The sequence below is a fragment of the Salmo salar genome, chromosome ssa07 (assembly GCF_905237065.1).
Source record: "Salmo salar chromosome ssa07, Ssal_v3.1, whole genome shotgun sequence".
NCBI lineage: Eukaryota > Metazoa > Chordata > Actinopteri > Salmoniformes > Salmonidae > Salmo > Salmo salar.
In genome coordinates this window covers 606,085-630,113 of record NC_059448.1, presented here as the reverse complement: position 1 = coordinate 630,113, position 24,029 = coordinate 606,085, and the positions used below count along the sequence as shown (strand labels likewise).

The 24,029-nt window shown below is 57.0% G+C and overlaps 1 protein-coding gene across 2 annotated transcripts in view; it reads left to right on the top strand.

Moving 5' to 3' along the window:
* tfr2 (transferrin receptor 2) overlaps positions 1-24,029 on the top strand; it is a 99,975-nt gene that overhangs the window by 39,853 nt on the left and 36,093 nt on the right. The window lies entirely within an intron of this gene.

The window sequence follows — 24,029 nt, the reverse complement described above, 5'->3', positions numbered from 1 at the left end:
GAGGAGGAGGAGGAGAGGATGAGGAGGGAGAGAGGAGGAGAGAGGAGGAGGAGGAGGAGGGAGGAGGAGGAGGAGGAGGAGAGGAGGAGAGGGAGGAGGAGGAAGGGGAGGAGGAGGAGGAGGAGGGAGGAGGAGGAGAGAGAGGAGGAGGAGGAGGAGGAGGAGGAGGAGGGAGGAGGAGAGGAGGAGGAGGGAGGAGGAGGAGGAGGAGGAGGAGGAGGAGGAGGGAGGAGGAGGAGGAGGAGGAGGAGGAGGAGGAGGAGGCGGAGGAGGAGGAGGAGGAGGAGAGGAGGAGGAGGAGGAGGAGGAGGAGGAGGAGGAGGAGGAGGAGGCGGAGGAGGAGGAGAAAGGGGAGGAGTAGAGAGAGCTCCAGGAGTATTGGTAGTGTCAAATTCTATGTTCATGTGGACGGTACCATAGATTATGGATAGTCCTGAAATGAATCACCAATAATAATGACATCACTTCCTGAAACAGGAGGTAAAACAAAAATGTGTAACATACTATCACAATATTACCGTTCAATGTACAGGGAATGTGATCAATATTTACAGAAATATAAGTACAATATTCAATTAGGATTAAAAAAATAAACACAATTTAGACATATAAAACGGTTTTAATAAGTCAAACTCCTCGTTAAGGCCGAGAGGAGACCGTGTGTTCAGCCCTGTGGATCCAGAAAGACTCCATTTGAAGACATATCCTCTCAACGTTCGCTCCCCTGCGGGACGTCTTGACCATTTACATCCCGACGTATCTCAGAGAACTAATAGGATGTCCAGCTTGTACAAAACTGAGCAGCAACCAGGTGTTTTTTGTCTCACCTGTTCCGTATATTGCTGCGGTTCTCACTGACCCGTCTTTAAGGCTCCTACGGGTTTTCTCTATGTGAGACAGACCACAAGGACATTTCAACATGTAAATAACATTGGCGGACGTGCAAATAATCAGGCCCTTGATCTTAAATCTTTGTCCTGTGTGCTGGGGTGGGTAAATTAGTTGCAAAAGGATAAAAGGAACACCTACGTGAGAATGCTGTTCATTGACTACAGCTCAGTGGTCAACACCATAGTGTCCACAAAGCTCATCACTAAGCTAAGGACCCCTGGGACTAAACACCTCCCTCTGCAACTGGATCCTGGACTTCCTGACGGGCCGCCCCCAGGTGGTAAGATTAGGTAACAACACACGCTGATCGTCAACACGGGGACCCCTCAGGGGCGCGTGCTCAGTCCCCTCCTGTACTCCCTGTTCACCCATGACTGCACGACCAGGCACGACTCCAACACAAATTATTATTATTTTTTTTTACGTTTGCCGATGACACAACGACCAGTTCAGCCATGTCCACAATACATATTGGTGCTGGGTAGATCATCGGGTGGGAGGTAGAGATCGGGGATGTTAGGATATAGACTGGTGACATCAATGGTCCACAGTGTAACGGCTGTCGTAGGAGAGAGAGGACCAAAGCGCAGCGAGTTGCATGCCCGTCATTATATTTATTTAAATAAAGAATGTGAACACCGAGAAAACAACAATATATCGACAGGAACAAGTTTAGTAACATAAAGCAGTGCTAAGACAACGACCCACAAAATAACCAAACACCTCTATATAGGACTCTCAATCGGAGGGCAACTAGAAAACACCTGCCTCCAATTGAGAGTCCAACACCACAATCCTAAACATAGAAAAAACTAAACTAGACAGAACGTAGAAATACATACAAAACACAAACCCTTCTGCCACGTCCTGACCAAAACTAATACAATTACTCCCTCTCCTGGTCAGGACGTGACACACAGATTAAAAATAATACAATATATCTCTAGTAGATGTGGGGAGGGAGATCGCCCAGGGTTTCACTACGGTAGAGATATTCTCTGTTAGAGATCCAGTACCTCTCTTATATATATGTGACAGGTGGAGGGAGAAAGGGGAGAAAGGGGTGAGGTGGAGGGAGAGAAGAGGTGAGGTGGAGGGAGATCGGGGAGAAAGGGGTGAGGTGGAGGGAGAGAAGAGGTGAGGTGGAGGGAGAAAGGGAGAAAGGGGTGAGGTGGAGGGAGAAAGGGGTGAGGTGGAGGGAGAAAGGGGAGAAAGGGGTGAGGTGGAGAGAGAAAGGGGAGAAAGGGGTGAGGTGGAGGGAGAGAAGAGGTGAGGTGGAGGGAGAAAGGGGAGAAAGGGGTGAGGTGGAGGGAGAAAGGGGTGAGGTGGAGGGAGAAAGGGGAGAAAGGGGTGAGGTGGAGGGAGAAAGGGGAGAAAGGGGTGAGGTGGAGGGAGAGAAGAGGTGAGGTGGAGGGAGAAAGGGGAGAAAGGGGTGAGGTGGAGGAGAAAGGGGAGAAAGGGGTGAGGTGGAGGGAGAAAGGGGAGAAAGGGGTGAGGTGGAGGGAGAAAGGGAGAAAGGGGTGAGGTGGAGGGAGAGAAGAGGTGAGGTGGAGGGAGAAAGGGGAGAAAGGGGTGAGGTGGAGGGAGAGAAGAGGTGAGGTGGAGTGAGAAAGGGGAGAAAGGGGTGAGGTGGAGGGAGAAAGGGGTGAGGTGGAGGGAGAGAAGAGGTGAGGTGGAGGGAGAAAGGGGAGAAAGGGGTGAGGTGGAGGGAGAAAGGGGAGAAAGGGGTGAGGTGGAGGGAGAAAGGGGAGAAAGGGGTGAGGTGGAGGGAGAAAGGGGAGAAAGGGGTGAGGTGTGGAACCCTGATAAACTCATTGTAATTTCCCCTTCATTCAAACATTTTAACAAATTGATCAATTCAATTGATCATGAATCAGAGGCTTGAGTTGATTAGTAAAGGGGTTCTTTTGGAAGTCTTTTGATAAATTCATCATCACTAATTTTCATTTTTATAGTCTGTTTGCATTTAGTATCACTGTTGGGCCCTCCAGGGTTTTATAATGATACTGGAATCATTTCAGTTCCGTATGAGATTCTTTCTCTGCTTTGGACATATTGGGGCGGGGAGGCAGGTAGCCTAGTGGTTAGAGTGTAGGGGAGGCAGGTAGTCTAGTGGTTAGAGTGGAGGGGAGGCAGGTAACCTAGTGGTTAGAGTGGAGGGGTGGCAGGGTAGCCTAGTGGTTAGAGTGTAGGGGTGGCAGGTAGCCTAGTGGTTAGAGTGTAGGGGTGGCAGGGTAGCCTAGTGGTTAGAGAGTAGGGGAGGCAGGTAGCCTAGTGGTTAGAGTGTAGGGGAGGCAGGTAGCCTAGTGGTTAGAGTGTAGGGGCGGCAGGTAGCCTAGTGGTTAGAGTGTAGAGGAGGCAGGTAGCCTAGTGGTTAGAGTGGAGGGGAGGCAGGTAGCCTAGTGGTTAGAGTGTAGGGGCGGCAGGTAGCCTAGTGGTTAGAGTGTAGGGGGGGCAGGTAGCCTAGTGGTTAGAGTGGAGGGGAGGCAGGTAGCCTAGTGGTTAGAGTGTAGAGGAGGCAGGTAGCCTAGTGGTTAGAGTGTAGGGGCGGCAGGTAGCCTAGTGGTTAGAGTGTAGGGGCGGCAGGTAGCCTAGTGGTTAGAGTGGAGGGGGGGCAGGTAGACTAGTGGTTAGAGTGTAGAGGAGGCAGGTAGCCTAGTGGTTAGAGTGTAGGGGCGGCAGGTAGCCTAGTGGTTAGAGTGGAGGGGAGGCAGGTAACCTAGTGGTTAGAGTGTAGAGGAGGCAGGTAGCCTAGTGGTTAGAGTGTAGGGGCGGCAGGTAGCCTAGTGGTTAGAGTGTAGGGGTGGCAGGTAGCCTAGTGGTTAGAGTGGAGGGAGGCAGGTAGCCTAGTGGTTAGAGTGGAGGGGAGGCAGGTAGCCTAGTGGTTAGAGTGGAGGGGGCAGGTAGACTAGTGGTTAGAGTGGAGGGGTGGCAGGTAGCCTAGTGGTTAGAGTGTAGGGGCGGCAGGTAGCCTAGTGGTTAGAGTGTAGGGGCGGCAGGTAGCCTAGTGGTTAGAGTGGAGGGGCGGCAGGTAGCCTAGTGGTTAGAGTGTAGAGGAGGCAGGTAGCCTAGTGGTTAGAGTGTAGGGGCGGCAGGTAGCCTAGTGGTTAGAGTGGAGGGGAGGCAGGTAACCTAGTGGTTAGAGTGTAGAGGAGGCAGGTAGCCTAGTGGTTAGAGTGTAGGGGCGGCAGGTAGCCTAGTGGTTAGAGTGTAGGGGTGGCAGGTAGCCTAGTGGTTAGAGTGGAGGGGAGGCAGGTAGCCTAGTGGTTAGAGTGGAGGGAGGCAGGTAGCCTAGTGGTTAGAGTGGAGGGGGGGCAGGTAGCCTAGTGGTTAGAGTGGAGGGGGTGGCAGGTAGCCTAGTGGTTAGAGTGTAGGGGCGGCAGGTAGCCTAGTGGTTAGAGTGGAGGGGGGCAGGTAGCCTAGTGGTTAGAGTGGAGGGGAGGCAGGTAGCCTAGTGGTTAGAGTGTAGGGGGGCAGGTAGCCTAGTGGTTAGAGTGTAGGGAGGCAGGTAGCCTAGTGGTTAGAGTGTAGGGGCGGCAGGTAGCCTAGTGGTTAGAGTGTAGGGGAGGCAGGTAGCCTAGTGGTTAGAGTGTAGAGGAGGCAGGTAGCCTAGTGGTTAGAGTGGAGGGGCGGCAGGTAGCCTAGTGGTTAGAGTGTAGAGGAGGCAGGTAGCCTAGTGGTTAGAGTGTAGGGGAGGCAGGTAGCCTAGTGGTTAGAGTGTAGGGGCGGCAGGTAGCCTAGTGGTTAGAGTGTAGGGGCGGCAGGTAGCCTAGTGGTTAGAGTGGAGGGGAGGCAGGTAGCCTAGTGGTTAGAGTGGAGGGGAGGCAGGTAGCCTAGTGGTTAGAGTGTAGGGGCGGCAGGTAGCCTAGTGGTTAGAGTGGAGGGGAGGCAGGTAGCCTAGTGGTTAGAGTGTAGGGGCGGCAGGTAGCCTAGTGGTTAGAGTGTAGGGGAGGCAGGTAGCCTAGTGGTTAGAGTGTAGAGGAGGAAGGTAGCCTAGTGGTTAGAGTGGAGGGGCGGCAGGTAGCCTAGTGGTTAGAGTGTAGAGGAGGCAGGTAGCCTAGTGGTTAGGGTGGAGGGGAGGCAGGTAGCCTAGTGGTTAGAGTGTAGAGGAGGCAGGTAGCCTAGTGGTTAGAGTGGAGGGGCGGCAGGTAGCCTAGTGGTTAGAGTGGAGGGGCGGCAGGTAGCCTAGTGGTTAGAGTGTAGGGGCGGCAGGTAGCCTAGTGGTTACAGTGTAGAGGAGGCAGGTAGCCTAGTGGTTAGAGTGGAGGGGCGGCAGGTAGCCTAGTGGTTAGAGTGTAGAGGAGGCAGGTAGCCTAGTGGTTAGAGTGTAGGGGGGCAGGTAGCCTAGTGGTTAGAGTGTAGGGGGGCAGCGTAGCCTGGTGGTTAGAGTGTAGGGGCGGCAGGTAGCCTAGTGGTTAGAGTGGAGGAGGCAGGTAGCCTAGTGGTTAGAGTGTAGGGGAGGCAGGTAGCCTAGTGGTTAGAGTGTAGGGGGGGCAGGTAGCCTGGTGGTTAGAGTGTAGGGGCGGCAGGTAGCCTAGTGGTTAGAGTGGAGGGGAGGCAGGTAGCCTAGTGGTTAGAGTGTAGAGGAGGCAGGTAGCCTAGTGGTTAGAGTGTAGGGCGGCAGGTAGCCTAGTGGTTAGAGGGTAGGGGAGGCAGGTAGCCTAGTGGTTAGAGTGTAGAGGAGGCAGGTAGCCTAGTGGTTAGAGTGGAGGGGGGCAGGTAGCCTAGTGGTTAGAGTGGAGGGAGGCAGGTAGCCTAGTGGTTAGAGTGTAGAGGAGGCAGGTAGCCTAGTGGTTAGAGTGGAGGAGGCAGGTAGCCTAGTGGTTAGAGTGTAGGGGAGGCAGGTAGCCTAGTGGTTAGAGTGTAGGGAGGCAGGTAGCCTAGTGGTTAGAGTGTAGGGGGGCAGGTAGCCTGGTGGTTAGAGTGTAGGGGCGGCAGGTAGCCTAGTGGTTAGAGTGGAGGGGAGGCAGGTAGCCTAGTGGTTAGAGTGTAGAGGAGGCAGGTAGCCTAGTGGTTAGAGTGTAGGGGCAACAGGTAGCCTAGTGGTTACAGTGGTAGGGGAGGCAGGTAGCCTAGTGGTTAGAGTGTAGTGGCGGCAGGTAGCCTAGTGGTTAGAGTGGAGGGGCGGCAGGTAGCCTAGTGGTTAGAGTGGAGGGGAGGCAGGTAGCCTAGTGGTTAGAGTGTAGAGGAGGCAGGTAGCCTAGTGGTTAGAGTGTAGGGGCGGCAGGTAGCCTAGTGGTTAGAGGGTAGGGGAGGCAGGTAGCCTAGTGGTTAGAGTGTAGAGGAGGCAGGTAGCCTAGTGGTTAGGGTGGAGGGGCGGCAGGGTAGCCTAGTGGTTAGAGTGGAGGGAGGCAGGGTAGCCTAGTGGTTAGAGTGGAGGGGTGGCAGGTAGCCTAGTGGTTAGAGTGGAGGGCGGCAGGTAGCCTAGTGGTTAGAGTGTAGGGGTGGCAGGTAGCCTAGTGGTTAGAGTGAAGGGGCGGCAGGTAGCCTAGTGGTTAGAGTGTAGGGGTGGCAGGTAGCCTAGTGGTTAGAGTGGAGGGAGGCAGGTAGCCTAGTGGTTAGAGTGGAGGGAGGCAGGGTAGCCTAGTGGTTAGAGTGTAGGGGAGGCAGGGTAGCCTAGTGGTTAGAGTGTAGGGGCGGCAGGTAGCCTAGTGGTTAGAGTGTAGGGGCGGCAGGTAGCCTAGAAGTTAGAGTGTAGGGAGGCAGGTAGCCTAGTGGTTAGAGTGGAGGGGAGGCAGGTAGCCTAGTGGTTACAGGGTAGGGGAGGCAGGTAGCCTAGTGGTTAGAGTGTAGAGGAGGCGGGTAGCCTAGTGGTTAGAGTGGAGGGAGGCAGGGTAGCCTAGTGGTTAGAGTGGAGGGAGGCAGGTAGCCTAGTGGTTAGAGTGTAGAGGAGGCAGGTAGCCTAGTGGTTAGAGTGTAGAGGAGGCAGGTAGCCTAGTGGTTAGAGTGTAGGGGCGGCAGGTAGCCTAGTGGTTAGAGGGTAGGGGAGGCAGGTAGCCTAGTGGTTAGAGTGTAGAGGAGGCAGGTAGCCTAGTGGTTAGGGTGGAGGGGCGGCAGGGTAGCCTAGTGGTTAGAGTGGAGGGGAGGCAGGTAGCCTAGTGGTTAGAGTGTAGAGGAGGCAGGTAGCCTAGTGGTTAGAGTGTAGGGGCAACAGGTAGCCTAGTGGTTACAGGGTAGGGGAGGCAGGTAGCCTAGTGGTTAGAGTGTAGAGGAGGCAGGTAGCCTAGTGGTTAGAGTGGAGGGGAGGCAGGTAGCCTAGTGGTTAGAGTGGAGGGGAGGAAGGTAGCCTAGTGGTTAGAGTGTAGAGGAGGCAGGTAGCCTAGTGGTTAGAGTGTAGGGGCGGCAGGTAGCCTAGTGGTTAGAGGGTAGGGGAGGCAGGTAGCCTAGTGGTTAGAGTGTAGAGGAGGCAGGTAGCCTAGTGGTTAGGGTGGAGGGGCGGCAGGGTAGCCTAGTGGTTAGAGTGGAGGGAGGCAGGGTAGCCTAGTGGTTAGAGTGGAGGGGTGGCAGGTAGCCTAGTGGTTAGAGTGGAGGGGCGGCAGGTAGCCTAGTGGTTAGAGTGTAGGGGTGGCAGGTAGCCTAGTGGTTAGAGTGAAGGGGCGGCAGGTAGCCTAGTGGTTAGAGTGTAGGGGTGGCAGGTAGCCTAGTGGTTAGAGTGGAGGGAGGCAGGTAGCCTAGTGGTTAGAGTGGAGGGCGGCAGGGTAGCCTAGTGGTTAGAGTGTAGGGGAGGCAGGGTAGCCTAGTGGTTAGAGTGTAGGGGCGGCAGGTAGCCTAGTGGTTAGAGTGTAGGGGCGGCAGGTAGCCTAGAAGTTAGAGTGTAGGGGAGGCAGGTAGCCTAGTGGTTAGAGTGGAGGGGAGGCAGGTAGCCTAGTGGTTAGAGTGGAGGGGAGGCAGGTAGCCTAGTGGTTAGAGTGGAGGGGAGGCAGGTAGCCTAGTGGTTAGAGTGGAGGGGAGGCAGGGTAGCCTAGTGGTTAGAGTGGAGAGGAGGCAGGTAGCCTAGTGGTTAGAGTGGAGGGGAGGCAGGTAGCCTAGTGGTTAGAGTGTAGGGGGGGCAGGTAGACTAGTGGTTAGAGTGGAGGGGCGGCAGCGTAGCCTAGTGGTTAGAGTGTAGGGGCGGCAGGTAGCCTAATGGTTAGAGTGTAGAGGAGGCAGGTAGCCTAGTGGTTAGAGTGTAGGGGCGGCAGGTAGCCTAGTGGTTAGAGTGTAGGGGCGGCAGGTAGCCTAGTGGTTAGAAGTGTTTGGGGCGGCAGGTAGCCTAGTGGTTAGAGTGGAGGGAGGCAGGTAGCCTAGTGGTTAGAGTGTAGGGGCGGCAGGTAGTCTAGTGGTTAGAGTGTAGGGGCGGCAGGTAGCCTAGTGGTTAGAGTGTAGGGGGGCAGGTAGCCTAGTGGTTAGAGTGTAGGGGCGGCAGGTAGCCTAGTGGTTAGAGTGTAGGGGGCGGCAGGTAGCCTAGTGGTTAGAGTGTAGGGCGGCAGGTAGCCTAGTGGTTAGAGTGGAGGGGGCAGGTAGCCTAGTGGTTAGAGTGTAGGGGTGGCAGGTAGCCTAGTGGTTAGAGTGTAGGGGAGGCAGGTAGTCTAGTGGTTAGAGTGTAGGGCGGCAGGTAGCCTAGTGGTTAGAGTGTAGGGGCGGCAGGTAGCCTAGTGGTTAGAGTGTAGGGGCGGCAGGTAGCCTAGTGGTTAGAGTGTAGGGGGCAGGTAGACTAGTGGTTAGAGTGTAGGGGGCAGGTAGCCTAGTGGATAGAGTGTAGAGGAGGCAGGTAGCCCTAGTGGTTAGAGTGGTGGGGGCAGGTAGCCTAGTGGTTAGAGTGTAGGGGAGGCAGGTAGCCTAGTGGTTAGAGTGTAGAGGAGGCAGGTAGCCTAGTGGTTAGAGTGGAGGGGAGGCAGGTAGCCTAGTGGTTAGAGTGGAGGGGAGGCAGGTAGCCTAGTGGTTAGAGTGTAGAGGAGGCAGGTAGCCTAGTGGTTAGAGTGTAGGGGCGGCAGGTAGCCTAGTGGTTAGAGGGTAGGGGAGGCAGGTAGCCTAGTGGTTAGAGTGTAGAGGAGGCAGGTAGCCTAGTGGTTAGAGTGGAGGGGAGGCAGGTAGCCTAGTGGTTAGAAGTGGAGGGAGGCAGGTAGCCTAGTGGTTAGAGTGTAGAGGAGGCAGGTAGCCTAGTGGTTAGAGTGTAGGGGCGGCAGGTAGCCTAGTGGTTAGAGTGTAGGGGGGGGCAGGTAGCCTAGTGGTTAGAGTGTAGAGGAGGCAGGTAGCCTAGTGGTTAGGGTGGAGGGGCGGCAGGGTAGCCTAGTGGTTAGAGTGGAGGGGCGGCAGGGTAGCCTAGTGGTTAGAGTGGAGGGGTGGCAGGTAGCCTAGTGGTTAGAAGTGGAGGGCGGCAGGTAGCCTAGTGGTTAGAGTGTAGGGGTGGCAGGTAGCCTAGTGGTTAGAGTGAAGGGGCGGCAGGTAGCCTAGTGGTTAGAGTGTGGGGGTGGCAGGTAGCCTAGTGGTTAGAGTGGAGGGGAGGCAGGTAGCCTAGTGGTTAGAGTGGAGGGGAGGCAGGGTAGCCTAGTGGTTAGAGTGTAGGGGAGGCAGGGTAGCTTAGTGGTTAGAGTGTAGGGGCGGCAGGTAGCCTAGTGGTTAGAGTGTAGGGGCGGCAGGTAGCCTAGAAGTTAGAGTGTAGGGAGGCAGGTAGCCTAGTGGTTAGAGTGGAGGGAGGCAGGTAGCCTAGTGGTTAGAGTGGAGGGAGGCAGGTAGCCTAGTGGTTAGAGTGTAGAGGAGGCAGGTAGCCTAGTGGTTAGAAGTGGAGGGGGCGGCAGGTAGCCTAGTGGTTAGAGTGGAGGGAGGCAGGTAGCCTAGTGGTTAGAGTGTAGAGGAGGCAGGTAGCCTAGTGGTTAGAGTGTAGGGGCGGCAGGTAGCCTAGTGGTTAGAGGGTAGGGAGGCAGGTAGCCTAGTGGTTAGAGTGTAGAGGCGGCAGGTAGCCTAGTGGTTAGAGTGGAGGGAGGCAGGTAGCCTAGTGGTTAGAGTGGAGGGGAGGCAGGTAGCCTAGTGGTTAGAGTGTAGAGGAGGCAGGTAGCCTAGTGGTTAGAGTGTAGGGGCGGCAGGTAGCCTAGTGGTTAGAGGGTAGGGAGGCAGGTAGCCTAGTGGTTAGAGTGTAGAGGAGGCAGGTAGCCTAGTGGTTAGGGTGGAGGGGCGGCAGGGTAGCCTAGTGGTTAGAGTGGAGGGGAGGCAGGGTAGCCTAGTGGTTAGAGTGGAGGGGTGGCAGGTAGCCTAGTGGTTAGAGTGGAGGGGCGGCAGGTAGCCTAGTGGTTAGAGTGTAGGGGTGGCAGGTAGCCTAGTGGTTAGAGTGAAGGGGCGGCAGGTAGCCTAGTGGTTAGAGTGTAGGGGTGGCAGGTAGCCTAGTGGTTAGAGTGGAGGGGAGGCAGGTAGCCTAGTGGTTAGAGTGGAGGGGAGGCAGGGTAGCCTAGTGGTTAGAGTGTAGGGGAGGCAGGGTAGCCTAGTGGTTAGAGTGTAGGGGCGGCAGGTAGCCTAGTGGTTAGAGTGTAGGGGCGGCAGGTAGCCTAGAAGTTAGAGTGTAGGGAGGCAGGTAGCCTAGTGGTTAGAAGTGGAGGGAGGCAGGTAGCCTAGTGGTTAGAAGTGGAGGGGAGGCAGGTAGCCTAGTGGTTAGAGTGGAGGGGAGGCAGGTAGCCTAGTGGTTAGAGTGGAGGGGAGGCAGGGTAGCCTAGTGGTTAGAGTGGAGAGGAGGCAGGTAGCCTAGTGGTTAGAGTGGAGGGGAGGCAGGTAGCCTAGTGGTTAGAAGTGTAGGGGGGCAGGTAGACTAGTGGTTAGAGTGGAGGGGCGGCAGCGTAGCCTAGTGGTTAGAGTGTAGGGGGCGGCAGGTAGCCTAATGGTTAGAGTGTAGAGGAGGCAGGTAGCCTAGTGGTTAGAGTGTAGGGCGGCAGGTAGCCTAGTGGTTAGAGTGTTGGGGCGGCAGGTAGCCTAGTGGTTAGAGTGGAGGAGGCAGGTAGCCTAGTGGTTAGAGTGTAGGGGCGGCAGGTAGTCTAGTGGTTAGAGTGTGGGGGCGGCAGGTAGCCTAGTGGTTAGAGTGTAGGGGGGCAGGTAGCCTAGTGGTTAGAGTGTAGGGGCGGCAGGTAGCCTAGTGGTTAGAGTGTAGGGGCGGCAGGTAGCCTAGTGGTTAGAGTGGAGGGGCGGCAGGTAGCCTAGTGGTTAGAGTGGAGGGGGGCAGGTAGCCTAGTGGTTAGAGTGTAGGGGCGGCAGGTAGCCTAGTGGTTAGAGTGTAGAGGAGGCAGGTAGTCTAGTGGTTAGAGTGTAGGGGCGGCAGGTAGCCTAGTGGTTAGAGTGTAGGGGAGGCAGGGTAGCCTAGTGGTTAGAGTGTAGGGGAGGCAGGTAGCCTAGTGGTTAGAGTGTAGGGGAGGCAGGTAGCCTAGTGGTTAGAGTGTAGGGGCGGCAGGTAGCCTAGTGGTTAGAGTGGAGGGGAGGCAGGTAGCCTAGTGGTTAGAGTGTAGGGGCGGCAGGTAGCCTAGTGGTTAGAGTGTAGGGGCGGCAGGTAGCCTAGTGGTTAGAGTGTAGGGGCGGCAGGTAGCCTACTGGTTAGAGTGTAGAGGAGGCAGGTAGCCTAGTGGTTAGAGTGTAGGGGCGGCAGGTAGCCTAGTGGTTAGAGTGTAGGGGCGGCAGGTAGACTAGTGGTTAGAGTGTAGGGGCGGCAGGTAGCCTAGTGGTTAGAGTGTAGGGGGGGCAGGTAGACTAGTGGTTAGAGTGTAGGGGCGGCAGGTAGCCTAGTGGTTAGAGTGTAGCGGCGGCAGGTAGACTAGTGGTTAGAGTGTAGGGGCGGCAGGTAGCCTAGTGGTTAGAGTGTAGGGGGGCAGGTAGCCTAGTGGTTAGAGTGTAGGGCGGCAGGTAGCCTAGTGGTTAGAGTGTAGGGGGGCAGGTAGCCTAGTGGTTAGAGTGGAGGGAGGCAGGTAGCCAAGTGGTTAGAGTGGAGGGGAGGCAGGTAGCCTAGTGGTTAGAGTGTAGGGGGGCAGGTAGACTAGTGGTTAGAGTGTAGGGGCGGCAGCGTAGCCTAGTGGTTAGAGTGGAGGGGAGGCAGGTAGCCTAGTGGTTAGAGTGTAGGGGCGGCAGGTAGCCTAGTGGTTAGAGTGTAGGGGCGGCAGGTAGCCTAGTGGTTAGAGTGTAGGGGTGGCAGGTAGCCTAGTGGTTAGAGTGAAGGGGCGGCAGGTAGCCTAGTGGTTAGATTGTAGGGGTGGCAGGTAGCCTAGTGGTTAGAGTGGAGGGAGGCAGGTAGCCTAGTGGTTAGAGTGGAGGGGGGCAGGGTAGCCTAGTGGTTAGAGTGTAGGGGAGGCAGGGTAGCCTAGTGGTTAGAGTGTAGGGGCGGCAGGTAGCCTAGTGGTTAGAGTGTAGGGGCGGCAGGTAGCCTAGAAGTTACAGTGTAGGGGAGGCAGGTAGCCTAGTGGTTAGAGTGGAGGGGAGGCAGGTAGCCTAGTGGTTAGAGTGGAGGGGAGGCAGGTAGCCTAGTGGTTAGAGTGTAGAGGAGGCAGGTAGCCTAGTGGTTAGAGTGGAGGGGCGGCAGGTAGCCTAGTGGTTAGAGTGGAGGGGAGGCAGGTAGCCTAGTGGTTAGAGTGGAGGGGATGCAGGTAGCCTAGTGGTTAGAGTGGAGGGAGGCAGGTAGCCTAGTGGTTAGAGTATAGGGGAACAGGTAGCCTAGTGGTTAGAGTGGAGGGGCGGCAGGTAGCCTAGTGGTTAGAGTGTAGAGGAGGCAGGTAGCCTAGTGGTTAGAGTGTAGGGGCGGCAGGTAGCCTAGTGGTTAGAGGGTAGGGAGGCAGGTAGCCTACTGGTTAGAGTGTAGAGGAGGCAGGTAGCCTAGTGGTTAGAAGTGGAGGGAGGCAGGTAGCCTAGTGGTTAGAGTGGAGGGAGGCAGGTAGCCTAGTGGTTAGAGTGTAGAGGAGGCAGGTAGCCTAGTGGTTAGAGTGTAGGGGCGGCAGGTAGCCTAGTGGTTAGAGGGTAGGGGAGGCAGGTAGCCTAGTGGTTAGAGTGTAGAGGAGGCAGGTAGCCTAGTGGTTAGGGTGGAGGGGCGGCAGGGTAGCCTAGTGGTTAGAGTGGAGGGGAGGCAGGGTAGCCTAGTGGTTAGAGTGGAGGGGTGGCAGGTAGCCTAGTGGTTAGAGTGGAGGGGCGGCAGGTAGCCTAGTGGTTAGAGTGTAGGGGTGGCAGGTAGCCTAGTGGTTAGAGTGAAGGGGCGGCAGGTAGCCTAGTGGTTAGAGTGTAGGGGTGGCAGGTAGCCTAGTGGTTAGAGTGGAGGGGAGGCAGGTAGCCTAGTGGTTAGAGTGGAGGGGAGGCAGGTAGCCTAGTGGTTAGAGTGTAGGGGGGCAGGTAGACTAGTGGTTAGAGTGTAGGGGCGGCAGGTAGCCTAGTGGTTAGAGTGTAGCGGCGGCAGGTAGACTAGTGGTTAGAGTGTAGGGGCGGCAGGTAGACTAGTGGTTAGAGTGTAGGGGGGGCAGGTAGCCTAGTGGTTAGAGTGTAGGGGCGGCAGGTAGCCTAGTGGTTAGAGTGTAGGGGGGCAGGTAGCCTAGTGGTTAGAGTGGAGGGGAGGCAGGTAGCCAAGTGGTTAGAGTGGAGGGAGGCAGGTAGCCTAGTGGTTAGAGTGTAGGGGGGCAGGTAGACTAGTGGTTAGAGTGTAGGGGCGGCAGCGTAGCCTAGTGGTTAGAGTGGAGGGGAGGCAGGTAGCCTAGTGGTTAGAGTGTAGGGGCGGCAGGTAGCCTAGTGGTTAGAGTGTAGGGGCGGCAGGTAGCCTAGTGGTTAGAGTGTAGAGGAGGCAGGTAGCCTAGTGGTTACAGGGTAGTGGAGGCAGGTAGCCTAGTGGTTAGAGTGTAGGGCGGCAGGTAGCCTAGTGGTTAGAGTGTTGGGGCGGCAGGTAGCCTAGTGGTTAGAGTGGAGGGAGGCAGGTAGCCTAGTGGTTAGAGTGTAGGGGCGGCAGGTAGTCTAGTGGTTAGAGTGTAGGGGCGGCAGGTAGCCTAGTGGTTAGAGTGTAGGGGGCAGGTAGCCTAGTGGTTAGAGTGTAGGGGGCGGCAGGTAGCCTAGTGGTTAGAGTGTAGGGGCGGCAGGTAGCCTAGTGGTTAGAGTGGAGGGGCGGCAGGTAGCCTAGTGGTTAGAGTGGAGGGGGGCAGGTAGCCTAGTGGTTAGAGTGTAGGGGTGGCAGGTAGCCTAGTGGTTAGAGTGTAGAGGAGGCAGGTAGTCTAGTGGTTAGAGTGTGGGGCGGCAGGTAGCCTAGTGGTTAGAGTGTAGGGCGGCAGGTAGCCTAGTGGTTAGAGTGTAGGGGCGGCAGGTAGCCTAGTGGTTAGAGTGTAGGGGGGCAGGTAGACTAGTGGTTAGAGTGTAGGGGGCGGGTAGCCTAGTGGATAGAGTGTAGAGGAGGCAGGTAGCCTAGTGGTTAGAGTGGTGGGGGGGCAGGTAGCCTAGTGGTTAGAGTGTAGAGGAGGCAGGTAGCCTAGTGGTTAGAGTGTAGAGGAGGCAGGTAGCCTAGTGGTTAGAGTGGAGGGGCGGCAGGTAGCCTAGTGGTTAGAGTGGAGGGGAGGCAGGTAGCCTAGTGGTTAGAGTGTAGAGGAGGCAGGTAGCCTAGTGGTTAGAGTGTAGGGGCGGCAGGTAGCCTAGTGGTTAGAGGGTAGGGGAGGCAGGTAGCCTAGTGGTTAGAGTGTAGAGGAGGCAGGTAGCCTAGTGGTTAGAGTGGAGGGGAGGCAGGTAGCCTAGTGGTTAGAGTGGAGGGGAGGCAGGTAGCCTAGTGGTTAGAGTGTAGAGGAGGCAGGTAGCCTAGTGGTTAGAGTGTAGGGGCGGCAGGTAGCCTAGTGGTTAGAGGGTAGGGGAGGCAGGTAGCCTAGTGGTTAGAGTGTAGAGGAGGCAGGTAGCCTAGTGGTTAGGGTGGAGGGGCGGCAGGGTAGCCTAGTGGTTAGAGTGGAGGGGAGGCAGGGTAGCCTAGTGGTTAGAGTGGAGGGGTGGCAGGTAGCCTAGTGGTTAGAGTGGAGGGGCGGCAGGTAGCCTAGTGGTTAGAGTGTAGGGGTGGCAGGTAGCCTAGTGGTTAGAGTGAAGGGCGGCAGGTAGCCTAGTGGTTAGAGTGTAGGGGTGGCAGGTAGCCTAGTGGTTAGAGTGGAGGGGAGCAGGTAGCCTAGTGGTTAGAGTGGAGGGGAGGCAGGGTAGCCTAGTGGTTAGAGTGTAGGGGAGGCAGGGTAGCTTAGTGGTTAGAGTGTAGGGGCGGCAGGTAGCCTAGTGGTTAGAGTGTAGGGGCGGCAGGTAGCCTAGAAGTTAGAGTGTAGGGGAGGCAGGTAGCCTAGTGGTTAGAGTGGAGGGGAGGCAGGTAGCCTAGTGGTTAGAGTGGAGGGGAGGCAGGTAGCCTAGTGGTTAGAGTGTAGAGGAGGCAGGTAGCCTAGTGGTTAGAGTGGAGGGCGGCAGGTAGCCTAGTGGTTAGAGTGGAGGGGAGGCAGGTAGCCTAGTGGTTAGAGTGTAGAGGAGGCAGGTAGCCTAGTGGTTAGAGTGTAGGGGCGGCAGGTAGCCTAGTGGTTAGAGGGTAGGGGAGGCAGGTAGCCTAGTGGTTAGAGTGTAGAGGAGGCAGGTAGCCCTAGTGGTTAGAGTGGAGGGGAGGCAGGTAGCCTAGTGGTTAGAGTGGAGGGGAGGCAGGTAGCCTAGTGGTTGGAGTGTAGAGGAGGCAGGTAGCCTAGTGGTTAGAGTGTAGGGGCGGCAGGTAGCCTAGTGGTTAGAGGGTAGGGGAGGCAGGTAGCCTAGTGGTTAGAGTGTAGAGGAGGCAGGTAGCCTAGTGGTTAGGGTGGAGGGGCGGCAGGGTAGCCTAGTGGTTAGAGTGGAGGAGGCAGGGTAGCCTAGTGGTTAGAGTGGAGGGGGTGGCAGGTAGCCTAGTGGTTAGAGTGGAGGGGCGGCAGGTAGCCTAGTGGTTAGAGTGTAGGGGTGGCAGGTAGCCTAGTGGTTAGAGTGAAGGGGCGGCAGGTAGCCTAGTGGTTAGAGTGTAGGGGTGGCAGGTAGCCTAGTGGTTAGAGTGGAGGGAGGCAGGTAGCCTAGTGGTTAGAGTGGAGGGAGGCAGGGTAGCCTAGTGGTTAGAGTGTAGGGGAGGCAGGGTAGCCTAGTGGTTAGAGTGTAGGGGCGGCAGGTAGCCTAGTGGTTAGAGTGTAGGGGCGGCAGGTAGCCTAGAAGTTAGAGTGTAGGGGAGGCAGGTAGCCTAGTGGTTAGAGTGGAGGGGAGGCAGGTAGCCTAGTGGTTAGAGTGGAGGGGAGGCAGGTAGCCTAGTGGTTAGAAGTGGAGGGAGGCAGGTAGCCTAGTGGTTAGAGTGGAGGGGAGGCAGGGTAGCCTAGTGGTTAGAGTGGAGAGGAGGCAGGTAGCCTAGTGGTTAGAGTGGAGGGGAGGCAGGTAGCCTAGTGGTTAGAGTGTAGGGGGGGCAGGTAGACTAGTGGTTAGAGTGGAGGGGCGGCAGCGTAGCCTAGTGGTTAGAGTGTAGGGGCGGCAGGTAGCCTAATGGTTAGAGTGTAGAGGAGGCAGGTAGCCTAGTGGTTAGAGTGTAGGGGCGGCAGGTAGCCTAGTGGTTAGAGTGTTGGGGCGGCAGGTAGCCTAGTGGTTAGAGTGGAGGGGAGGCAGGTAGCCTAGTGGTTAGAGTGTAGGGGCGGCAGGTAGTCTAGTGGTTAGAGTGTAGGGGCGGCAGGTAGCCTAGTGGTTAGAGTGTAGGGGGCAGGTAGCCTAGTGGTTAGAGTGTAGGGGCGGCAGGTAGCCTAGTGGTTAGAGTGTAGGGGCGGCAGGTAGCCTAGTGGTTAGAGTGGAGGGGCGGCAGGTAGCCTAGTGGTTAGAGTGGAGGGGGGGCAGGTAGCCTAGTGGTTAGAGTGTAGGGGTGGCAGGTAGCCTAGTGGTTAGAGTGTAGAGGAGGCAGGTAGTCTAGTGGTTAGAGTGTAGGGGCGGCAGGTAGCCTAGTGGTTAGAGTGTAGGGGAGGCAGGGTAGCCTAGTGGTTAGAGTGTAGGGAGGCAGGTAGCCTAGTGGTTAGAGTGTAGGGAGGCAGGTAGCCTAGTGGTTAGAGTGTAGGGGCGGCAGGTAGCCTAGTGGTTAGAGTGGAGGGGAGGCAGGTAGCCTAGTGGTTAGAGTGTAGGGCGGCAGGTAGCCTAGTGGTTAGAGTGTAGGGGCGGCAGGTAGCCTAGTGGTTAGAGTGTAAGGGGCGGCAGGTAGCCTACTGGTTAGAGTGTAGAGGAGGCAGGTAGCCTAGTGGTTAGAGTGTAGGGGCGGCAGGTAGCCTAGTGGTTAGAGTGTAGGGGCGGCAGGTAGACTAGTGGTTAGAGTGTAGGGGCGGCAGGTAGCCTAGTGGTTAGAGTGTAGGGGGGCAGGTAGACTAGTGGTTAGAGTGTAGGGGCGGCAGGTAGCCTAGTGGTTAGAGTGTAGCGGCGGCAGGTAGACTAGTGGTTAGAGTGTAGGGGCGGCAGGTAGCCTAGTGGTTAGAGTGTAGGGGGGGCAGGTAGCCTAGTGGTTAGAGTGTAGGGGGGCGGCAGGTAGCCTAGTGGTTAGAGTGTAGGGGGGCAGGTAGCCTAGTGGTTAGAGTGGAGGGGAGGCAGGTAGCCAAGTGGTTAGAGTGGAGGGGAGGCAGGTAGCCTAGTGGTTAGAGTGTAGGGGGGGCAGGTAGACTAGTGGTTAGAGTGTAGGGCGGCAGCGTAGCCTAGTGGTTAGAGTGGAGGGGAGGCAGGTAGCCTAGTGGTTAGAGTGTAGGGGCGGCAGGTAGCCTAGTGGTTAGAGTGTAGGGGCGGCAGGTAGCCTAGTGGTTAGAGTGTAGGGGGTGGCAGGTAGCCTAGTGGTTAGAGTGAAGGGCGGCAGGTAGCCTAGTGGTTAGATTGTAGGGGTGGCAGGTAGCCTAGTGGTTAGAGTGGAGGGAGGCAGGTAGCCTAGTGGTTAGAGTGGAGGGAGGCAGGGTAGCCTAGTGGTTAGAGTGTAGGGGAGGCAGGGTAGCCTAGTGGTTAGAGTGTAGGGGGCGGCAGGTAGCCTAGTGGTTAGAGTGTAGGGGCGGCAGGTAGCCTAGAAGTTACAGTGTAGGGGAGGCAGGTAGCCTAGTGGTTAGAGTGGAGGGAGGCAGGTAGCCTAGTGGTTAGAGTGGAGGGGAGGCAGGTAGCCTAGTGGTTAGAGTGTAGAGGAGGCAGGTAGCCTAGTGGTTAGAGTGGAGGGGCGGCAGGTAGCCTAGTGGTTAGAGTGGAGGGGAGGCAGGTAGCCTAGTGGTTAGAAGTGGAGGGATGCAGGTAGCCTAGTGGTTAGAGTGGAGGGGAGGCAGGTAGCCTAGTGGTTAGAGTATAGGGGGACAGGTAGCCTAGTGGTTAGAGTGGAGGGCGGCAGGTAGCCTAGTGGTTAGAGTGTAGAGGAGGCAGGTAGCCTAGTGGTTAGAGTGTAGGGGCGGCAGGTAGCCTAGTGGTTAGAGGGTAGGGGAGGCAGGTAGCCTACTGGTTAGAGTGTAGAGGAGGCAGGTAGCCTAGTGGTTAGAGTGGAGGGAGGCAGGTAGCCTAGTGGTTAGAGTGGAGGGGAGGCAGGTAGCCTAGTGGTTAGAGTGTAGAGGAGGCAGGTAGCCTAGTGGTTAGAGTGTAGGGGGCGGCAGGTAGCCTAGTGGTTAGAGGGTAGGGGAGGCAGGTAGCCTAGTGGTTAGAGTGTAGAGGAGGCAGGTAGCCTAGTGGTTAGGGTGGAGGGGCGGCAGGGTAGCCTAGTGGTTAGAGTGGAGGGAGGCAGGGTAGCCTAGTGGTTAGAGTGGAGGGTGGCAGGTAGCCTAGTGGTTAGAGTGGAGGGGCGGCAGGTAGCCTAGTGGTTAGAGTGTAGGGGTGGCAGGTAGCCTAGTGGTTAGAGTGAAGGGCGGCAGGTAGCCTAGTGGTTAGAGTGTAGGGGTGGCAGGTAGCCTAGTGGTTAGAGTGGAGGGGAGGCAGGTAGCCTAGTGGTTAGAAGTGGAGGGGAGGCAGGTAGCCTAGTGGTTAGAGTGTAGGGGGGCAGGTAGACTAGTGGTTAGAGTGTAGGGGCGGCAGGTAGCCTAGTGGTTAGAGTGTAGGGGCGGCAGGTAGACTAGTGGTTAGAGTGTAGGGGCGGCAGGTAGCCTAGTGGTTAGAGTGTAGGGGGGGCAGGTAGCCTAGTGGTTAGAGTGTAGGGCGGCAGGTAGCCTAGTGGTTAGAGTGTAGGGGGGCAGGTAGCCTAGTGGTTAGAGTGGAGGGGAGGCAGGTAGCCAAGTGGTTAGAGTGGAGGGGAGGCAGGTAGCCTAGTGGTTAGAGTGTAGGGGGGCAGGTAGACTAGTGGTTAGAGTGTAGGGGCGGCAGCGTAGCCTAGTGGTTAGAGTGGAGGGAGGCAGGTAGCCTAGTGGTTAGAGTGTAGGGGCGGCAGGTAGCCTAGTGGTTAGAGTGTAGGGCGGCAGGTAGCCCTAGTGGTTAGAGTGTAGAGGAGGCAGGTAGCCTAGTGGTTACAGGGTAGTGGAGGCAGGTAGCCTAGTGGTTAGAGTGTAGGGGCGGCAGGTAGCCTAGTGGTTAGAGTGTAGGGGTGGCAGGTAGCCTAGTGGTTAGAGTGAAGGGGCGGCAGGTAGCCTAGTGGTTAGAGTGTAGGGGTGGCAGGTAGCCTAGTGGTTAGAGTGGAGGGGAGGCAGGTAGCCTAGTGGTTAGAGTGGAGGGGAGGCAGGGTAGCCTAGTGGTTAGAGTGTAGGGGAGGCAGGGTAGCCTAGTGGTTAGAGTGTAGGGGCGGCAGGTAGCCTAGTGGTTAGAGTGTAGGGGCGGCAGGTAGCCTAGAAGTTAGAGTGTAGGGAAGGCAGGTAGCCTAGTGGTTAGAAGTGGGGGGAGGCAGGTAGCCTAGTGGTTAGAGTGGGGGGAGGCAGGTAGCCTAGTGGTTAGAGTGTAGAGGAGGCAGGTAGCCTAGTGGTTAGAGTGGAGGGGCGGCAGGTAGCCTAGTGGTTAGAGTGGAGGGGAGGCAGGTAGCCTAGTGGTTAGAGTGGAGGGGATGCAGGTAGCCTAGTGGTTAGAGTGGAGGGGAGGCAGGTAGCCTAGTGGTTAGAGTATAGGGGGGACAGGTAGCCTAGTGGTTAGAGTGGAGGGCGGCAGGTAGCCTAGTGGTTAGAGTGTAGAGGAGGCAGGTAGCCTAGTGGTTAGAGTGTAGGGGCGGCAGGTAGCCTAGTGGTTAGAGGGTAGGGGAGGCAGGTAGCCTACTGGTTAGAGTGTAGAGGAGGCAGGTAGCCTAGTGGTTAGAGTGTAGCGGCGGCAGGTAGACTAGTGGTTAGAGTGTAGGGGCGGCAGGTAGCCTAGTGGTTAGAGTGTAGGGGGGCAGGTAGCCTAGTGGTTAGAGTGTAGGGGCGGCAGGTAGCCTAGTGGTTAGAGTGTAGGGGGGGCAGGTAGCCTAGTGGTTAGAGTGGAGGGGAGGCAGGTAGCCAAGTGGTTAGAGTGGAGGGGAGGCAGGTAGCCTAGTGGTTAGAGTGTAGGGGGGCAGGTAGACTAGTGGTTAGAGTGTAGGGCGGCAGCGTAGCCTAGTGGTTAGAGTGGAGGAGGCAGGTAGCCTAGTGGTTAGAGTGTAGGGGCGGCAGGTAGCCTAGTGGTTAGAGTGTAGGGGCGGCAGGTAGCCTAGTGGTTAGAGTGTAGAGGGGGCAGGTAGCCTAGTGGTTACAGGGTAGTGGAGGCAGGTAGCCTAGTGGTTAGAGTGTAGGGCGGCAGGTAGCCTAGTGGTTAGAGTGTAGGGGTGGCAGGTAGCCTAGTGGTTAGAGTGAAGGGGCGGCAGGTAGCCTAGTGGTTAGAGTGTAGGGGTGGCAGGTAGCCTAGTGGTTAGAGTGGAGGGGAGGCAGGTAGCCTAGTGGTTAGAGTGGAGGGGAGGCAGGGTAGCCTAGTGGTTAGAGTGTAGGGGAGGCAGGGTAGCCTAGTGGTTAGAGTGTAGGGGCGGCAGGTAGCCTAGTGGTTAGAGTGTAGGGGCGGCAGGTAGCCTAGAAGTTAGAGTGTAGGGGAGGCAGGTAGCCTAGTGGTTAGAGTGGAGGGGAGGCAGGTAGCCTAGTGGTTAGAGTGGAGGGGAGGCAGGTAGCCTAGTGGTTAGAGTGTAGAGGAGGCAGGTAGCCTAGTGGTTAGAGTGGAGGGGGCGGCAGGTAGCCTAGTGGTTAGAGTGGAGGGAGGCAGGTAGCCTAGTGGTTAGAGTGGAGGGGGATGCAGGTAGCCTAGTGGTTAGAGTGGAGGGAGGCAGGTAGCCTAGTGGTTAGAGTATAGGGGGGACAGGTAGCCTAGTGGTTAGAGTGGAGGGGCGGCAGGTAGCCTAGTGGTTAGAGTGTAGAGGAGGCAGGTAGCCTAGTGGTTAGAGTGTAGGGGCGGCAGGTAGCCTAGTGGTTAGAGGGTAGGGGAGGCAGGTAGCCTACTGGTTAGAGTGTAGAGGAGGCAGGTAGCCTAGTGGTTAGAGTGGAGGGGAGGCAGGTAGCCTAGTGGTTAGAGTGGAGGGGAGGCAGGTAGCCTAGTGGTTAGAGTGTAGAGGAGGCAGGTAGCCTAGTGGTTAGAGTGTAGGGGCGGCAGGTAGCCTAGTGGTTAGAGGGTAGGGGAGGCAGGTAGCCTAGTGGTTAGAGTGTAGAGGAGGCAGGTAGCCTAGTGGTTAGGGTGGAGGGGCGGCAGGGTAGCCTAGTGGTTAGAGTGGAGGGGAGGCAGGGTAGCCTAGTGGTTAGAGTGGAGGGTGGCAGGTAGCCTAGTGGTTAGAGTGGAGGGCGGCAGGTAGCCTAGTGGTTAGAGTGTAGGGGGGGCAGGTAGCCTAGTGGTTAGAGTGGAGGGGAGGCAGGTAGCCAAGTGGTTAGAGTGGAGGGGAGGCAGGTAGCCTAGTGGTTAGAGTGTAGGGGGGGCAGGTAGACTAGTGGTTAGAGTGTAGGGGCGGCAGCGTAGCCTAGTGGTTAGAGTGGAGGGGAGGCAGGTAGCCTAGTGGTTAGAGTGTAGGGGCGGCAGGTAGCCTAGTGGTTAGAGTGTAGGGGCGGCAGGTAGCCTAGTGGTTAGAGTGTAGAGGAGGCAGGTAGCCTAGTGGTTACGGGGTAGTGGAGGCAGGTAGCCTAGTGGTTAGAGTGTAGGGCGGCAGGTAGCCTAGTGGTTGGAGTGTAGGGGTGGCAGGTAGCCTAGTGGTTAGAGTGAAGGGCGGCAGGTAGCCTAGTGGTTAGATTGTAGGGGTGGCAGGTAGCCTAGTGGTTAGAGTGGAGGGGAGGCAGGTAGCCTAGTGGTTAGAGTGGAGGGGAGGCAGGGTAGCCTAGTGGTTAGAGTGTAGGGGAGGCAGGGTAGCCTAGTGGTTAGAGTGTAGGGCGGCAGGTAGCCTAGTGGTTAGAGTGTAGGGGCGGCAGGTAGCCTAGAAGTTACAGTGTAGGGGAGGCAGGTAGCCTAGTGGTTAGAGTGGAGGGGAGGCAGGTAGCCTAGTGGTTAGAGTGGAGGGGAGGCAGGTAGCCTAGTGGTTAGAGTGGAGGGGATGCAGGTAGCCTAGTGGTTAGAGTGGAGGGGAGGCAGGTAGCCTAGTGGTTAGAGTATAGGGGGACAGGTAGCCTAGTGGTTAGAGTGGAGGGGCGGCAGGTAGCCTAGTGGTTAGAGTGTAGAGGAGGCAGGTAGCCTAGTGGTTAGAGTGTAGGGGGCGGCAGGTAGCCTAGTGGTTAGAGGGTAGGGGAGGCAGGTAGCCTACTGGTTAGAGTGTAGAGGAGGCAGGTAGCCTAGTGGTTAGAGTGGAGGGAGGCAGGTAGCCTAGTGGTTAGAGTGGAGGGAGGCAGGTAGCCTAGTGGTTAGAGTGTAGAGGAGGCAGGTAGCCTAGTGGTTAGAGTGTAGGGGCGGCAGGTAGCCTAGTGGTTAGAGGGTAGGGGAGGCAGGTAGCCTAGTGGTTAGAGTGTAGAGGAGGCAGGTAGCCTAGTGGTTAGGGTGGAGGGCGGCAGGGTAGCCTAGTGGTTAGAGTGGAGGGGAGGCAGGGTAGCCTAGTGGTTAGAGTGGAGGGGTGGCAGGTAGCCTAGTGGTTAGAGTGGAGGGGCGGCAGGTAGCCTAGTGGTTAGAGTGTAGGGGTGGCAGGTAGCCTAGTGGTTAGAGTGAAGGGGCGGCAGGTAGCCTAGTGGTTAGAGTGTAGGGGTGGCAGGTAGCCTAGTGGTTAGAGTGGAGGGAGGCAGGTAGCCTAGTGGTTAGAGTGGAGGGAGGCAGGTAGCCTAGTGGTTAGAGTGTAGGGGGGGGCAGGTAGACTAGTGGTTAGAGTGTAGGGGCGGCAGGTAGCCTAGTGGTTAGAGTGTAGCGGCGGCAGGTAGACTAGTGGTTAGAGTGTAGGGCGGCAGGTAGCCTAGTGGTTAGAGTGTAGGGGGCAGGTAGCCTAGTGGTTAGAGTGTAGGGGCGGCAGGTAGCCTAGTGGTTAGAGTGTAGGGGGGCAGGTAGCCTAGTGGTTAGAGTGGAGGGGAGGCAGGTAGCCAAGTGGTTAGAGTGGAGGAGGCAGGTAGCCTAGTGGTTAGAGTGTAGGGGGGGCAGGTAGACTAGTGGTTAGAGTGTAGGGGCGGCAGCGTAGCCTAGTGGTTAGAGTGGAGGGGAGGCAGGTAGCCTAGTGGTTAGAGTGTAGGGGCGGCAGGTAGCCTAGTGGTTAGAGTGTAGGGGCGGCAGGTAGCCTAGTGGTTAGAGTGTAGAGGAGGCAGGTAGCCTAGTGGTTACAGGGTAGTGGAGGCAGGTAGCCTAGTGGTTAGAGTGTAGGGGCGGCAGGTAGCCTAGTGGTTAGAGTGTAGGGGTGGCAGGTAGCCTAGTGGTTAGAGTGAAGGGGCGGCAGGTAGCCTAGTGGTTAGAGTGTAGGGGTGGCAGGTAGCCTAGTGGTTAGAGTGGAGGGGAGGCAGGTAGCCTAGTGGTTAGAGTGGAGGGAGGCAGGGTAGCCTAGTGGTTAGAGTGTAGGGGAGGCAGGGTAGCCTAGTGGTTAGAGTGTAGGGGCGGCAGGTAGCCTAGTGGTTAGAGTGTAGGGCGGCAGGTAGCCTAGAAGTTAGAGTGTAGGGGAGGCAGGTAGCCTAGTGGTTAGAGTGGAGGGAGGCAGGTAGCCTAGTGGTTAGAGTGGAGGGGGGGGCAGGTAGCCTAGTGGTTAGAGTGTAGAGGAGGCAGGTAGCCTAGTGGTTAGAGTGGAGGGGCGGCAGGTAGCCTAGTGGTTAGAGTGGAGGGAGGCAGGTAGCCTAGTGGTTAGAGTGGAGGGATGCAGGTAGCCTAGTGGTTAGAGTGGAGGGAGG